General features: G+C 39.3%; 1 protein-coding gene across 3 annotated transcripts in view; it reads left to right on the forward strand.

Annotated features, from left to right (window-relative positions):
- Positions 1-5,273: 5,273 nt before the first annotated feature.
- Positions 5,274-17,841, forward strand: part of LOC133657238 (collagen alpha-1(XIX) chain-like) — a 361,915-nt gene continuing 349,347 nt past the window's right edge. For all 3 annotated transcript variants that reach the window (XM_062058310.1, XM_062058311.1, XM_062058312.1), the window contains exon 1: positions 5,274-5,440. The gene's annotated coding sequence lies outside the window, so the exon portion shown is untranslated. The remainder of the gene's footprint in view (positions 5,441-17,841) is intronic.

Consider the following 17,841-nt stretch of genomic DNA (forward strand, 5'->3'; position numbering starts at 1 on the left):
GGGGATGACAAGCCAAAGACAGGCTGGCTGTGGCCAACAGGGCTTTGCAGAATGCCTTCCACACCAGAATTGTGGACTCATATCCAAGATAATGTCTATAGGAATACCAGGTTGCTGGAACAAGTGTCGGACCAGCAGGTCAGCTGTCTTGAGAGCTGACGGCAGTTAAAGAAGCACCGCAAAGTGAGACATTTTTTAAAAGCAGTTTACCAAAGTGAGGATGACCGTGTTGCCTTTAGAAGGAGGAAGTCCAGTTACAAAGTCCAAGGCAACATGGAACCAAGGTCTGGAGGGTATGGGGAGCGAGCGCAAGAGCCCGGCCGGTTGATGGGATGACTTACTTGTTTTATTAGTCCTTTTTTGTACGTGTCGCTTGCTGTTTCCATTGAGTGACACTGTTTTTTGTTTCACCCTCCAAGCCTAGCGTAGTTTGCAGGATTTTATGATCCTGGACTTTACAGCCCAGATCATCTACTTTTGTTCTTTGTTGCTTTTTGTGAAATTAAAAAGGAGCTTTTTGTGTTTCTGCCTATGTGGTGTTTTTGCAATCTCCTTTGGAGTCAAAGCGTAATGCTCCCCGTTATCCCTCTGCAACGAAGGCCACCAGAACCGCTGAATCAGCAGGAATATGGTACGGGTAACTCCCAGGTGGCAGGCAATCCTAGAACTATGAGCCCAGGAAATGATGTCAGGGCGATGACTAAGAGTCGGCCAGAGAGACAGTTCGCAGGAGTGGGAGTGTCTTTGAATGTCTCGACAAAACATCTCTCCACATCCCACTGCAGGGCGCCAAGAATCCATGTTTGAGGAATAATTGTCTCTTTGTTGGGGGTCCACCGAGAGAGGTGAGTACAACCTGGACAGCGCATCAAGCTTGCCGTTTTGGGAGCTTAAGCAGAAAGTTAAAGAGAAGTTGAACCTGGTAAGAAATACAGCCCACCGTATCTGTCTGCTGCTTGTATTCGCGACCTTGTCCTATCTGTAATTACCCAAAGCTTGTGACTATAGGTGAGGGTAGGAACGTAGACTGACTAGTAAATCGAGAGCTCTGTCTTCTGGATCAGCTCCCTCTTCACCACGACAGACCGTTACATTTACTGCATCACTGCCGACGCTGTACCAGTCCGTCTGTCCATCTCCTGTTCCATTCTTCCCTCACTCGTGAACAATACCCACAGATACTTGAACTCCTCCACTTGATGCAGAACTTCACTCCCGACTTAAAACCATGGCCCCAGATTTGGAGGTGCTGGCGACTTGTCCAGGGTGTACGCCGCCTTCCGCCCGAATGCAGCTGAGATAGGCTCCAGCACCCCCCGCGACCCCGAAGGGAATAAGCGGTAGAAAATGGATGGATGGATGGATGATCCTCAGCCGTGCAGCTTTATTTTCGGCTGCAAACCGCCTTTTGAATGCTGAAGGTTCCAGCCTGATGAAGCCAAAAGGACCACATCTACAAAAAGCTGAGATGTGATCCTCTGGACACCAAACTGGAAACCCTCAACACCCTGACTGCGGCAAGAAATTGCATCCATAAAGATAATCAACAGGGCCGGTGACAAAGGGCAGCCCTGGCTGAGTCCAACGTCCACTGTGAACAAGTCTGACTTACTACCGGCAAGCGAACCAGACAGACTCTGTTCTGATTGTACAGGGACCCCGTACTCCTAAAACACCCCCCACGGGACACTGCGAGGGACACGATCAAATGTCTTCTCCAAATCTACAAAACACATGTGGACTGGTTGAACAAAATCCCATGGCCCCTCCAGTACCCTAGCGAGGGGTATACATCTAGTCCTGTGTTCCACAACCAGGACGAAAACCACATTGTTCCCTCTAAATCCAAGGCTCGACTAACGGCCGGATTCTCCTCTCCAGCACCTTGTCCTATCTGTCATAGGAAAGAAGCTAAGAAGTGTGTTCTCTCTATAATTGGAACACGCCCTGCGGTCCACACAGGGCCACCACTCCGGTCTGCCAAATCAGGGGTACTGCCCCAGACATCTATGTTATGTTGAAGCGACGTGTCAGCCACCTCGGCTCCAGTGAATGATATGTCCGCGTTTGTGACCTCAGACTCTGCCTCCTCTACGAAGGGTGTGTTTGTATGATTGAGGCGATCCTCAAAGTATTTCTTCCATAACCCAACAATACCCCCAGTAGTGGTCAGCAGGTTTCTGCACCCACTATGGTGCAAATTGGTGCAGTTCAGCTAAATTTGTTGGTTTTCTGACATCGACTTATTTCTTCAGCATTGTCCACACGTTTAAGTGAGGACTTTGGGAAGGCCATTGTAAAACCTTAATTCTAGCCTGATTTAGCCATTCCTTCATCACTTTTGATGTGTGTTTGGGGTCATTGTCCTGTTGGGACACCCAACTGCGCCCAAGACCCAACCTCCGGGCTGATGATTTTAGTTTGTCATAAAGAATTTGGAGGTAATTCTCCTTTTTCATTGTCCCATTTACTCTGTGTAAAGCACCAGTTCCATTGGCAGCAAAACAGGCCCAGAGCATAACACTACCACCACCATGCTTGATGGTAGGAATGGTGTCCCTGGGATTAAAGGCCTCATCTTTTCTCCTCCAAACATATTGCTGGGTATTGTGGCCAAACAGCTCAATTTTTGTTTCATCTGACCACAGAACTTTCCTTTCGGAAGGTCTTATCTTTGTCCACGTGATGTCAGATGATCATTGTATTCTGTTTTTATTCACGATTTACACAACGTGCCAACTTCACTGGTTTTGGGTTTTGTACAAGCCCTTTCCGTTTCACATTTGATTGTACTCAATCTGTAACACATTGGATAAATAAATAAATAATTAATAAATAAACAAGAAATAAATTAAATTATACTGTTTTCATGAACTAACATAATACAGTCCTTCTCAAATAGTGGTGCAAGGGGCGCAGAATATGATGAAATGGATGAGGAAAGCCAGTGTGTTCCATCCATCCATCCATTTTTCTACCGCTTGTCCCTTTTTGGAGTCGCGGGGGGGTTGCTGGAGCCTATCTCAGCTGCATTCGGGCGGTAGGCGGGGTACACCCTGGACAAGTCGCCACCTCATCACAGGGCAGCCAGTGTGTTGTTTCCTTTAATGTTAATAAGCTTACAATGTTACGCAGAGTTATAGTTATACCAATTTAATAAATTATACTATTTATAGTCATGGTGGAAAGTGGAGCAAAATATGTTCTTCTTTCTAAGGGGGAGTAACAGAAACTATTTGAGAAGCACTGACATAATAAGAGGAATGTTTTAATAATGTTCAAAACATTTTTATCACATTTGACAGCACCTGAATGTTAATATTTTACCAGTCATTAATTTACTCATCCATGTCTATAGAAGCGACATAACAATAAATACATTTATGGTGTTTAGTGGTGCAAGGACAAATTGTGAAGCAAAATTAAAATTAAATGAAAACAGAGCTTTTTTGTATTGGATTCAAAGATGTACCAATACTTCCGTTTAACTAGTGACGTCACTCGCATACGTCATCATACAAAGACGTTTTCAACCGGAAGTGTAGCGGGAAATTTAAAATTGCACTTTATAAGTTAACCCGGCCGTATTGGCATGTGTTGCAATGTTAAGATTTCATCATTGATATATAAACTATCAGACTGCGTGGTCGGTAGTAGTGGGTTTCAGTAGGCCTTTAAGTTACGAGATCAACTTCAGATATATCTGTCGATTTTATGCTGGAACTATTATTTTGTTTGTTTTAAGCGCTTTTGTCAAAGGAAACTTTGATGTTTTTATATGGCTACTACACAATATATGCAATATTTACCACATAAAACATTTTAAAGTGAAATATTTGAAGTAATTGGAGCCCTTAAAATAATTCATTATAACATGGATTTTTTGTCATTATTTTTTTTTTTTAGCAATGGCAAAAAAATAAAAATAAAGAAAGACAAAAGAAGAAAAAAACAGCCTGCATGGCAGCTTTTGTGTCAACATTGCAACTTTTTCTTGTTAGATTTCACCTCATTACACTTTTTTCAATGTTTTTTTTTATTTTTACAATAGTATTTCCAGAATGTGTGGCGGGCCGGTAAACAATTAGCTGCGGGCCGCAAATGGCCCCCGGGACGCACTTTGGACACCCCTGGTTTAAGAAAACCTTCAAAGGTGAAATAATTGAAAATTATGAAATATAGTAACAATTACTTCTTTTTTTTAACTTTGATGTTCCAGGCAATCTTATTTTCAGTGGAGGTATAGGATAGGCCAGGGGTCGGCAACCCAAAATGTTGAAAGAGCCATATTGGACCAAAAATACAAAAAAATATGTCTGGAGCCGCAAAAAATTAAAAGCCATATTACATACAGATAGTGTGTCATGAGATATAAATTGAATTAAGAGGACTTAAAGGAAACTAAATGAGCTCAAATATACCTACAAATGAGGCATAATGATGCAATATGTACATATAGGTCGCCTAAATAGCATGTTAGCATCGATTAGCTTGCAGTCATGCAGTGACCAAATATGTCTGCACTCCACACAAGTCAATAACATCAACAAAACTCACCTTTGTGCATTCATGCACAACGTTAAAAGTTTGGTGGACAAAATGAGACAGTGGCATAAAACACGTCTTATAAAGTCAGAGAAAGTTATACATGTAAACAAACTACGGTGAGTTCAAGGACCGCCAAAATTAGTAGGACAAAACGGCGCTCGCCAAATACTCGAATCAGTGAAGCATGTTTAATACAAACAGTGTGATTTATAACAGTTAAGGAGGTTTGTGTCATGTTTGTCCTCCTACAGAAACCATATTAACACAAAAAATATATATTTTTCCCCTCATCTTTTTCCATTTTCCATACATTTTTGAAAAAGCTCCAGAGAGCCACTAGGACGGCGCTAAAGAACCGCATGCGGCTCTAGAGCCGCGGGTTGCCGACCCCCGGGATAGGCAAATATAAGCTTTGGCTTCAGCCTTTACCTTCTTCGGTCATTCTTTTTCTTTTCTTTTCTTTCTCTGTGTAAGTGTGTATGATTGTTAAATATGTATAATCTGGTCACACAAAATGGTTGATGGTTGATTATACGACCGAAATAAACTTATTTCATTCATTCGTGCAAACATAAAAAATTACGACCACGTGCGTTGTTGCCAAAATAAAGGCGGGAATTGACGCAGACGCGCACGTGTGACCACTTGTGAGTTTGTTGTGTTTGTTTGCGGTGCGGACGACGGAGGAGTGGGAGTGGGAGTGGGAGTGGGAGTGGGAGGGCCACTTCCACCGCCACTAATAAGGAGCTCGATCGGCGGGCGATCCCACTCGGACTTTTATTTTACAAGTCCTCAGAACCGGAGTCGGACCGGTCGTTATCTCGCGTGGATTATGCTCATCTCGCTGCTTTTTTGATTCCGCACCGCCTTTGAGGAAACTTTCCCCGCTCCTGTAAGTACTTAAGGACTCTCTACTGTTATGTTTCAGTCGGTGTGAATGCAGACCACATTTATGATTGAACCCCTAAATCTTGCCTGATCAGAACAGCTCCTTTTTCTCCCCCACCTTGTGCGCAGTGGATTCGGACCTTTTTTAAACATGTGCACCTGTTCGTGGCCAAGTGGGATTTACAGTATGTCGGGCAGCCGAGGATATGCACCGTTATGTATGTAGCAAGGGGAGTAAACAAATCAAATCAAGCAGCCAATCAGCGCGCAGAATCACTTTTCGGGAATATTGAAAGCTGTCAATAAGAGTTGTTTTTTTTAAATAAGTTAAAATGTGTATACTTTTTTTTTTGTATTTCAAGAACAACTAGAAGAGGCAATTCCTGAAGGAATTGTGTGTGAATGCTCCAATGCTGAAGTTGAACTGAAATAGAAATAGAATGTAGTATGAATGTAAGAATAGTTGGAATGTTGGAATGGTTTGAATGTTGCAGAGTTAGAATTTCCAGGAAAACTGGAATTTGGTTTGGAACTTGGGAAAGTGTTAGTTGGATGAGTGAAACAGTTTGAACAAATTGTGTAATTAATTTATTTTTTAATTTTCACAATTAATTTTGAATGGGGGAAAATGTCCCTGAAAACTGGGAATTCTTGGGAAATCCGGGGAAGTTTTTAAATCGTTGAAGGCATAAGCGCCGATCCCGTGGGTGCTTCAGGGCCCGAGCACCCACGGACAATGCCGAGCACCCACGTGGGATTGATGGCAACTTTCAATCTTTAAAATAATTTTTGAAAAGTCAATCCTGTTGTAGTTAATTTTGTGGCGAGTTCGGTCCGTTTTACAAAATAATAAAGCCACAAGTCATATGGGATATTAACTTCGGGAATTTTTGGGGAAAATGTTAAAAGACTTGACTGTTCTGAATAAGTTGAAATGGTTGGTGTTGGAATTTTTCAAATCAGTCGAGAAATGTTGTAGTAGTAACATTTTTAATTGAGAAATGGTATTAAGGAATTCCAGGAATTTCAGGAAAAACAGGGAATTTTTTCAGGTCAAAAAACAACTTTGTTTTTTTGGCCTGATTAAGAGAAATGTTTTGACGGTGCATGGAACAGTTGAAGTGGGTTGAACAATGTGGGAGGACTAGTCGCCAGAAAAAGGGTGAAAAAAGCGTTTGAAAAAAAGGATAAATAATAGTTTAGATTTCCAGGATGAGTGGAATGTGTTGAGGGTGGAATGGTTTGAATCGGTTGAAAAATGTGGAAATGGTGGAAGTTTGAAAAATGGCCAATTCATTTTGAATGGGAAAAATGTCCCGGAAAACCTGGAATTCTGCAAAACGGGGAATTTTTTCAGGACAAACAACAACTTTGTTCCTGATTAAGAGGAATGTTTTGACGGTGGAACGGTTGAAGTGGGTTGAACAATGTGGGAGGAGTAGTTGCCAGAAAAAAGGGTCAAAAAGGCGTTTGAAAAAAAAGGATACATAATAGTTCCAATCTCCAGGATGAGTGGAATATGTTGAAGGTGGGATGGTTTGAATCGGTTGAAAAATGTGGAAATGGTGGAAGTTTGAAAAATGGCCAATTCATTTTGAATGGGAAAGATGTCCCGGAAAACCTGGAATTCTGGGAAATCTGGGATTTTTTGGAATTTGTCAAGGGAAAGCCCGCGATTCCCGAATAGGCTTAACAGTTTGAAGTTGGAACAGTTTGAATCGGATGTAAAATGTGGAAGGTAGAGCGCGCCAAAATCTGGAGATGAAGAATAACTAGAAGAGTCAATTCCTGAATGAATTGAGTGTGAATGTTCCATTGCTGAAGTTGAACTGAAATGCTGACAGAATGTAGTATTAATGTAAGAATGTTGGAATGGTTTGAATGTTGAGGAGTTAGAATTTCCAGGAAAACCGGAATTTGGTTTGGAACTTGGGGAAAGTGTTAGTTGGATGAGTGAAACAGTTTGAACGAATTGTGTAATTAAATTATTTTTAAATTTTCACAATTAATTTTGAATGGGGGAAAGTGTCCCTGAAAACTGGGAATTCTTGGGAAATCCGGGGATGTTTTTAAATCGTTGAAGGCATAGGCAATGCCGAGCACCCACGTGGGATTGATGGCAACTTTCAATCTTTAAAATAATTTTTGAAAAGTCAATCCTGTTGTAGTTAATTTTGTGGCGAGTTCGGTCCGTTTTACAAAATAATAAAGCCACAAATCATATGGGATATTAACTTCGGGAATTTGGGGGGAAAATGTTAAAAGACTTGACTGTTCTGAATAAGTTGAAATGGTTGGTGTTGGAATTTTTCAAATCGGTCGAGAAATGTTGTAGTAGTAACATTTTTAATTGAGAAATGGTATTAAGGAATTCCAGGAATTTCAGGAAAAACAGGGAATTTTTTCAGGTCAAAAAACAACTTTGTTTTTTTGGCCTGATTAAAAGAAATGTTTTGACGGTGCATGGAACAGTTGAAGTGGGTTGAACAATGTGGGAGGACTAGTCGCCAGAAAAAGGGTGAAAAAAGCGTTTGAAAAAAAGGATAAATAATAGTTTCAATTTTCCAGGATGAGTGGAATGTGTTGAGGGTGGAATGGTTTGAATCGGTTGAAAAATGTGGAAATGGTGGAAGTTTGAAAAATGGCCAATTCATTTTGAATGGGAAAAATGTCCCGGAAAACCTGGAATTCTGGAAAACGGGGAATTTTTTCAGGACAAAAAACAACTTTGTTCCTGATTAAGAGGAATGTTTTGACGGTGGAACGGTTGAAGTGGGTTGAACAATGTGGGAGGAGTAGTTGCCAGAAAAAAGGGTCAAAAAGGCGTTTGAAAAAAAAGGATACATAATAGTTCCAATCTCCAGGATGAGTGGAATATGTTGAAGGTGGGATGGTTTGAATCGGTTGAAAAATGTGGAAATGGTGGAAGTTTGAAAAATGGCCAATTCATTTTGAATGGGAAAGATGTCCCGGAAAACCTGGAATTCTGGGAAATCTGGGATTTTTTGGAATTTGTCAAGGGAAAGCCCGCGATTCCCGAATAGACTTAACAGTTTGAAGTTGGAACAGTTTGAATCGGATGTAAAATGTGGAAGGTAGAGCGCGCCAAAATCTGGAGATGAAGAATAACTAGAAGAGTCAATTCCTGAATGAATTGAGTGTGAATGTTCCATTGCTGAAGTTGAACTGAAATGCTGACAGAATGTAGTATTAATGTAAGAATGTTGGAATGGTTTGAATGTTGAGGAGTTAGAATTTCCAGGAAAACCGGAATTTGGTTTGGAACTTGGGGAAAGTGTTAGTTCGATGAGTGAAACAGTTTGAACGAATTGTGTAATTAAATTATTTTAAAATTTTCACAATTAATTTTGAATGGGGGAAAGTGTCCCTGAAAACTGGGAATTCTTGGGAAATCCGGGGATGTTTTTAAATCGTTGAAGGCATAGGCAATGCCGAGCACCCACGTGGGATTGATGGCAACTTTCAATCTTTAAAATAATTTTTGAAAAGTCAATCCTGTTGTAGTTAATTTTGTGGCGAGTTCGGTCCGTTTTACAAAATAATAAAGCCACAAATCATTTGGGATATTAACTTCGGGAATTTTGGGGGAAAATGTTAAAAGACTTGACTGTTCTGAATAAGTTGAAATGGTTGATGTTGGAATTTTTCAAATCGGTCGAAAAATGTTGACGTAGTAACATTTTTAATTGTGGAAATGGTATTAAGGAATTTTGGGAAAACCAGGAATTTTTCCGGGTCAAAAAACAACTTTATTGTTTGTCCTGCTTAAGAGGAATGTTTTGACGGTGGAAGGGTTGAAGTGGGTTGAAAAATGTGGGAGGAGTAGTTTCCAGAAAAAAGGGTCAAATAAGGGTTTGGAAAAAAGGGAACTCTGGGAATTTCTGGAATTGTTTAACTTGGAAAAATGATAGTTGGAATTTCCACAATGAGTGGAATGTGTTGATGTTGGAATGATTTAAAAGGGTTGAAAACTGTACGACTTGTGAAATAAATAAAAATGGGACAATTAATTTTTAATGGGGAAAATGTCCCTGAAAACTGGGAATTCTTGGAAATCCGGGAATTTTTAAAAAATTGTTGAAGGAGAGCACACAATTTTGAACAGGCTGAATATTTTGGATTTGGAACGCTTTGAATCGGATGAAAAATGTGGGAATTGTGGAACTTTGAAAAATGTCCCATTCATTTCAATGGGAATTTCATGGAAATGTTGGGAAAAGCGGGATTTTTTTTTGGACAATTTAAAAGCCTTGACTCTTCTGAATGAGTGGAAATAGTTGGTGTTGGAATTTTTCAAATCGGTCCAAAAATGTTGAAGTAGTAACATTTTTAATTGAGAAAGGGTATTAAGGAATTCTAGGAATTTCGTAAAAAAAACTGGAATTTTTCCAGGTCAAAAAACAACTTTGTTTTTGTCCTGATTAAGAGGAATGTTTTGACAGTGGAACGGTTGAAGTGGGTTGAAAAATGTGTGAGGAGTCGTCGCCAGAAAAAAGGGTCCAAAAGGGTTTGGAATAAAGGGAACTCTGGGAATTTCTGGAATTTTTTTTAACTTGGAAAAATTATAGTTTGAATTTCCAGGATGAGTGGAATGTGTTGATGTTGGAATGGTTTTAATAGGTTAAAAACTCGACAATTAATTTTGAATGGGGGAAAATGTCCCTGAAAACTAGGAATTTTTGGGAAACCGGAAACTTTTTTATAATTGTTGAAGGGGAGCACACATTTTTAAACAGGCTCAATATTTTGGATTTGGAATGGTTTGAATCGGATGAAAAATGTGGGAATTGTGGAACTTTGAAAAATGTCCCATTCATTTCAATGGGAATTTCATGGAAATGTCGGGAAACGCGGGATTTTTTTTGGAAAATGTTAAAAGCCTTGACTCTTCTGAATGAGTGGAAATAGTTGGTGTTGGAATTTTTCAAATCGGTCCTGAAATGTTGAAGTAGTAACATTTTTAATTGAAAAAGGGTATTAAGAAATTCTAGGAATTTCGTAAAGACACAGGAATTTTTCCAGGTCAAAAAACAACTTTGTTTTTTGTCCTGATAAAGAGAAATGCTTTTTGTTTTACAGTGGAACGGTTGAAGTGGGTTGAACGCTGTGGTAGGAGTAGTCGCCAGAAAAAAGGGTAAAAAAAAGCGTTTAGAAAAAAAGGATAAATTATAGTTCAAATTCCCAGGATGAGTGGAATATGTTGAAGGTGGAATGGTTTGAATCGGTTGAAAAATGTGGAAATGGTGGAAGTTTGAAAAATGGCCAATTCATTTTGAATGGGAAAAATGTCCCGGAAAACCTGGAATTCTGGGAAATCTGGGAATTTTTGGAATTTTTCAAGGGAAAGCTTGCGATTCCCGAATAGGATGAAAAGTTTGAAGTTGGAACAGTTTGAATTGGGTGAAAAATGTGGAAGGTAGAGCGCGCCAAAATCTGGAGAAGAAGAATAACTAGAACAGGCAATTCCTGAAGGAATTGTGTGTGAATGCTCCAATGCTGAAGTTGAACTGAAATGCTGACAGAATGTTGTTGGAATGGTATGAATGTTGAAGAGTTTGAATTTCCAGGAAAACTAGAATTTGGTTTGAAACTTGGGAAAGTGTTAGTTGGATGAGTGGAATGTGTTGATGTTGGAATGGTTTGAATAGGTTGAAAACTGTGCCAATTGTGGAATACATTTTTTTTTTGAGAATTCCTTTTCAATGGGGGAAAATGTCCCTGAAAACTGGGAATTCTTGGAAATACGGGAATTTAAAAAAAAATTGTTGGAGAGCACACAATTTTGAACAGGCTGAATATTTTGGATTGGGAACTTTTGAATCGGATGAAAAATGTGGGAATTGTGGAACTTTGAAAAATGTCCCGTTCATTTCAATGTGAATTTCATGGAAATGTCGGGCAAAGCGGTAATTCTTGGGGAAAATGTTAAAAGACTCAACTGTTCTGAATGAGTTGAAATGGTTGGTGTTGGACTTTTTTCAAATCGGTCGAGAAATGTTGAAGTAGTAACGTTTTTAATTGAGAAATGGTATTAAGGAATTCCAGGAATTTCGGGAAAACCAGGAATTTTTCCAGTTCAAAAAACAACTGCATTTTTTGTCCTGATTAAGAGGAATGTTTTGACAGTGAAACGGTTGAAGTGGGTTGAAAAATGTGGGAGGCGTAGTCGCCATAAAAAAGGGTCAAAAAGGGCTTGGAAAAAAATGGAAATTCTGGGAATTCCTGGAAAAAAATTTTAACTTGGAAAAATTATAGTTTGAATTTCCAGGATGAGTGGAATGTGTTGAAAGTGGAATGGTTTGAATCGGTTGAAAAATGTGGAAATGGTGGAAGTTTTAAAAATGGCCAATTCATTTTGAATGGGAAAAATGTCCTGGAAAACCTGAAATTCCGGGAAATCTGGGAATTTTTGGAATGTGTCAAGGGAAAGCCCGCTATTCCCGAATAGGCTGAACAGTTTGAAGTTGGAACGGTTTGAATCGGATGGAAAATATGGAAAGTAGAGCGCGCCAAAATCTGGAGAAGAATAATAATAATAAGTTATAATAAGTTGAATAATAAATAGATGAATTTTGGTGTAGAAAACCATATGTGTGAATACTTTGGAGCGTTCACACAATACTGTGATCATGTCCGTGAGAAAGGATTGGAATGTTGCAGGGAACAAATCATGTTTACATAATTCCATAAGCACAGCAGCTGCATGTATGCATAATAACATTCACACAAACAAGGAAGGTGATACTTCTGTAGTGCCACTTGTCCCGTGGTCACTTCACTTGAAGTGGTCACTTAATCCCCGCACGCCATCATCCAAACTTCTGACTACCGGTACATGTATGGGAGGTGTATCTGGTGAACAATGACTATAGTTCCAGGATTTCAGTTCAACCTCGAGGCTGAATTTCATGGGAATGTCGGAAAAAGTGGGATTAAAAAAAAAAAGGTAAACAACTTGAATGGTCTGAATGAGTTGAAATGGTTGGTGTTGAAATGTTTCAAATCAGTCGAGAAATGTTGAAGTAGTAACATGTTGAATTGACAAATGGTATTATGGAAATCCTGGAATGTTATTTTGAATGTCCAGAATGAGTGAAATGTGTTGTTGTTGAAATGGTTTGAATAAGTTGAAAAATATGGGAATTGTGCAACTTGGAAAAATGTCCCATTCATTTCAATGGGAACTTCCTGGAAATTTGGGAATTTGGGGGAGAGCGGAATTTTTTGAAAATGATTAGGAGCATGAATGTCATAAATGAGCTGACTTGGTTGGTCTTGGAATTGTTTAAATCGGGCAATAAATGTTGAAGTAGTAAATGTATTAGGGAATTTCGGGAAAACCTGACATTGTTTAGAACTTGGAAAAAGAGTAGTTTGAATTTCTAGAATGATGGAATGTGTTAGATAGATATATAGATAGTACTTTATTGATTCCTTCAGGAGCGTTCCCTCAGGAAAATTAAAAGGTGTTAAAGGTGGAATGGTTTGAATGGGTTGAAGAATGTGGGGATTGTGGAAGTTTGAAAAATGGCCAATTCATTTTGAATGGGTAAAATGCAAAAAAAAGGAATTATGGGAAATCTGGGAATTTTTTGTAGAATTGTTGAAGTAGAGCACACAATTCCTGAACAGGCTGAATATTTTGAAGTTGGAACAGTTTGAATCAGATGAAAAATGTGGGAATTTTGGAACTTTGAAAAATGTCCCATTGATTTAAATGGGGATTTCCCCAAAAAAGTGGAATTTCAGGAAAAGCGGGATTTTTTTTTTAAATGGTAAAAAACTTGAATGGTCTGAATGAGATGAAGTGGTTAGTGTTTGAATTTTTCAAATCGGTCGAGAAATGGTATTACGGAATTCCTGGAATTTCGGTAAAACCGGGAATTTTTACAGTTCAAAAAACAAGTTTGTTTTTAGTCCTAATTAAGAGGAATGTTTTGACGGTGGAACGGTTGAAGTGGGTTGAAAAATGTGGGAGTAGTAGTCGCCAGAAAAAAGGGTGGAAATAGGGCTATGGAAAACCAGGAATTATGGAAAATCTTTGAATTTTTTTGAACTTGGAAAAAGGGTAGTTTTGAATTTCCAGAATGGTGGAATGTGTTGAAGGTGGAATGGTTTGAATTAATTGAAAAATGTGTAAATGGTCGTAGTTTAAAAAATGGCCAATTATTTTTGAATGGGGAAAATGTCCCGGAAAACCTGGAATTCTGGGAAATCTGTGAAATTTTTGAATTTGTAAAGGGAAAGCCCGCGATTCCCGAATAGGCTGAACAGTTTGAAGTTGGAACAGTTTAAATCGGATGAAAAATGTGGAAGGTAGAGCGCGCCAAAATCTGGAGAAGAAGAAGAAGTTGTTGAATAATAAATAGATACATTTTGGTGTAGAAAACCATATAAGCATTCACACAATTATTTATTTCGAATGTAACCTTCCTCTGATTATAATACCCTCATCTATCAAGGCAGAAAGTAAATTAAATATCAACACAACCATGGAAAACACTTAAAACAATCAATGTTAACACCATTCTAAAATCACAGTTTACAATTGACAATAACCTATTTAAATAAAGGTGGAAATATAAGGAGTATGTAAGAAATGCTTTATAAAGTGTAACAGCATAGTGCAAAGTGTAAACATGTAAACATAGAGAAACTTGAGAAGAGCATTTTTGGCAGGTTTAGTGCCAGGAAGTCCTGTGGTCTGTGTGACATTTAATTTGATCTGTTATCTATTTACGTATGGAATTGAATTTATGTTATGCAGTAATTATTATTTAAATATTATTGGACCAAATTATGAATTTAAAGTGGCACATTTGTTATATTCTGTTATTCATTTCATTCATGCAGTCCTGCACTTTAGTTGTTAACTGTCATTCGTATTCTTCGCGGTTTCTTCCGACCCCCCCAGTAAAAATATATTGTAAATCAAATGTTGACATCGATTACGTGCCTATCGCGATATATATTGATGTTGTTTTATCAGCCTAGCCCAAGTTGTGGTGTCCTGTGGAAAAATAGCGCCGCTTTTAGTTAGTCTTGAAATTGAATTACAATCAAAAGCGACTGTCAATCCACGTCAAACATGTTTTGTTCATGTGTTGTGATAATATTCAAGAAAATTTCGACCTCCATAGCGAGGTTACATTGCATGCCAACTATTATTAGTTTACTCATTTACCGTTAGTAGTTGATTACTTTCTGTTGTAACATGTTTCTGTCTACACTTCTGTTAAAAAGTGCTAAGCACTTATTCTTCTGTTGTTTGGATACTTTACATTAGTTTTGAAGGCTATACATTTGTGTATCGATCCAATGACAAGTACAAAACCCAAAACCAGTGAAGTTGGCACGTTGTGTAAATCGTAAATAAAAACAGTATACAATGATTTGAAAATCATTTTCAACCTATATTCAAATGAATACACTGCAAAGACGAGATCTTTAACATTCAAACTGGTAAACTTTGTTATTTTTTGCAAATATTAGCTCATTTGGAAATTGATGCCTGCAACATGTTTCAAAAAAGCTGGCATTAGTAGCAAAAAAGACTGAGAAAGTTGAGGAATGCTCATCAAACGCTCATTTGTAACATCCCACAGGTGAACAGGCTAATTGGGAACAGGTGGGTGCCATGATTGGGTATAAAAGCAGCTTCCATGAAATGCTCAGTCATTCACAAACAAGGATGGGGTGAGGGTCACCACTTTGTGAACAAATGCGTGAGCAAATTGTAAAACAGTTTAAGAACAACATTTCTTAACAAGCTATTGCAAGGAATCTGGAGAAATCATTGCAAGGCCCAAAACCAACATTGAATGCCCTCAGGCGGTACTGCATCAAAAAGCGACATTAGTGTGTAAAGGATATCACCACATGGGCTCAGGAACACTTCAGAAAACCACTGTCAGTAACTAAAGTTGGTCGCTACATCTGTGAGTGCAAGTTAAAACTCTACTATGCAAAGGGAAAGCCATTCATCAACAACACCTAGAAATGCTGCCGGATTTGCTGGGCCCGAGTTCATCTAAGATGGACTGATGCAAAGTGCAAAAGTGTTCTGTGGTCTGACGAGTCCACATTTCAAATTGCTTTTGGAAACTGTGGACGTTGTGTCCTCCGGAACAAAGAGGAAAAGAACCACCCGGACTGTTCTAGGTGCAAAGTTCAAAAGCCAGCATCTGTGATGGTATGGGGGTGTATTAGTGCCCAAGGCATGGGTAACTTACACATCTGTGAAGTTACCATTAATGCTGAAAGGTACATACAGGTTTTGGAGCAACATATGTTGCCATCCCAGCAACGTTATCATGGGCGCCCCTGCTTATTTCAGCAAGACAATGCCAAGCCACATTCTGCATGTGTTACAACAGCTTGGCTTCATAGTAAAAGAGTGTGGGTACTAAACTGGCCTGCCTGTAGTCCAGACCTGTCTCCCATTGAAAATGTGTGGCGCAATATGAAGCCTGAAATACCACAACGAAGTTGAACAACTTAAGCTGTACATCAAGCAAGAATGGGAAATATTTTCACCTGAAAAGCTTCAAAAATTGGTCTGCTCAGTTCCCAAACGTTTGCTGAGTATTGTTAAAAGGAAAGGCCATGTAACACAGTGGTAAAAATGCCTCTGTGCCAACTTGTTTGCAATGTGTTGCTGCCATTAAATTCTAAGTTAATGATTATTTGCAAAAAAAACTAAACAAGTTTCTCATTTCGAACATTAAATATCTTGTCTTTGCAGTCTATTCAATTGAATATAAGTTGAAAAGGATTTGCAAATCATTGTATTTTGTTTTTATTTACGATTTACACAACGTGCCAACTTCACTGGTTTTGGGTTGTGTAGTCACAGGTGCAGTAATGGTAACATACGTGCTGGTACTGATACTTAACATTTTTAGGATCATTAAATGATAAAAAATGTTTTGATCACACAAAAACATAGGATTGCGGTGTAATAATATCAATTGAATATTTAACAGATTTTCTACAATTGGCTCTGATTTATATCATTAGTTTTTTGCTCTTAAAGTCCTCTTGTATCCAGTGACTTATTCCCGAGTTTGTAAACATTAACAAAAACAACAAAATATTTCTTGATAACAAAAACAATACCAATATAACCACTGTAGTATCGACCTTCTGATACTGATACTATTTATTACCGCTATTGTTGATATTTGTATCGACCCGCTCACCTTTGTTTACATTCACAAGCTCTCGCTTGGTGAGAGTGGTTAGCATATCCTCCTACGGTATGTAGTGCAACATTTTTAGCTATTCCTCGACTTCCTCCAATGATAATGCTACTTGTAAGAAACATAGTTTACTTACTGCCATGGAGGAGAGGAATGCTGACTTGAAGTGGTTTGGCACTGTGGAGGGATGTAGAATTCCACAATGCGTCAAAAACGCGTTTGTTCGCATGTTGCGGTCATTTGCGAGACACATGTTATGTACGGCGGGGGAAGGAGACGACACCACAGCGGGAATCAGTTCAATAGGTTTATTGAATCTGATGATGTGCTGGAGTGTGTATGCTACTCTAAGTGAATGGTGCAAGACGATGTGTAGAATTAACAATGTAAATGTGACCCCGAAAGGGACAAGCGGTAGAAAATTGATGAATGGATGTTACCAGGGGTTGTTGTATGTGCGTGTTGGATGAATCCTTCGTCAGACCAGAGGGGCAAGGCAAGAAGGCAGTCTGTGGGCAAGCGAGTGGTCGGGGGCTGGAGAGAGGTGACGGGGTCCGTGTCCAAGCGGGGTTCGAGGATCGAGGGAGGCAGTCCAAAATCCGGTGGGAAGTCGAGCCACACAGCTCGAGGGAACACTGCGGGGAACACAAAGGACAAAAGACACGGGCACAGGGAAAGCAGAGAGAGCGGGAGAGCAAGTACGCGGAGGGAAGCCAGAGACAGGATGCCTACTCTGGAGAGTGAACTACGTTCCAGCACTGGATTTTCGGGTCCGCTGGTCTTTATTCTGTCTGCCCTCACCAGACCTAGGTGCGCAGATTGCTGATTGTCTGCACCCGTGTAGGTGCGTGGCCGCGATGCGGGAAGAGCGAGCAGGGGCGTGTCCCGGCGCGTTTCTTGCGGAGGTGCCGGCTGCGCTTGCAGCAGATGACGTGCAGAATTGCGCATGCGCTGTGACAACACAGCTAGAATGTGTCATCAACATGAATCATCACGATGGCACTAATGGAAGCAACACAATTTAAATCGAAGATTTTTGCAATTAAATTAGTTGATTAATCGTTTCAGCTCTACAGTAGTGCTAAAATTTCAGTTTATTGTAATGTAGCAACCGTTGTCTGTCTTGCCAAAATTACAAAGTACAAACAAGTAATAGCATAGTACAAAAATGTGAATAGAGTAT

Source organism: Entelurus aequoreus, linkage group LG09 (assembly GCF_033978785.1).
Source record: "Entelurus aequoreus isolate RoL-2023_Sb linkage group LG09, RoL_Eaeq_v1.1, whole genome shotgun sequence".
Classification (NCBI taxonomy): domain Eukaryota; kingdom Metazoa; phylum Chordata; class Actinopteri; order Syngnathiformes; family Syngnathidae; genus Entelurus; species Entelurus aequoreus.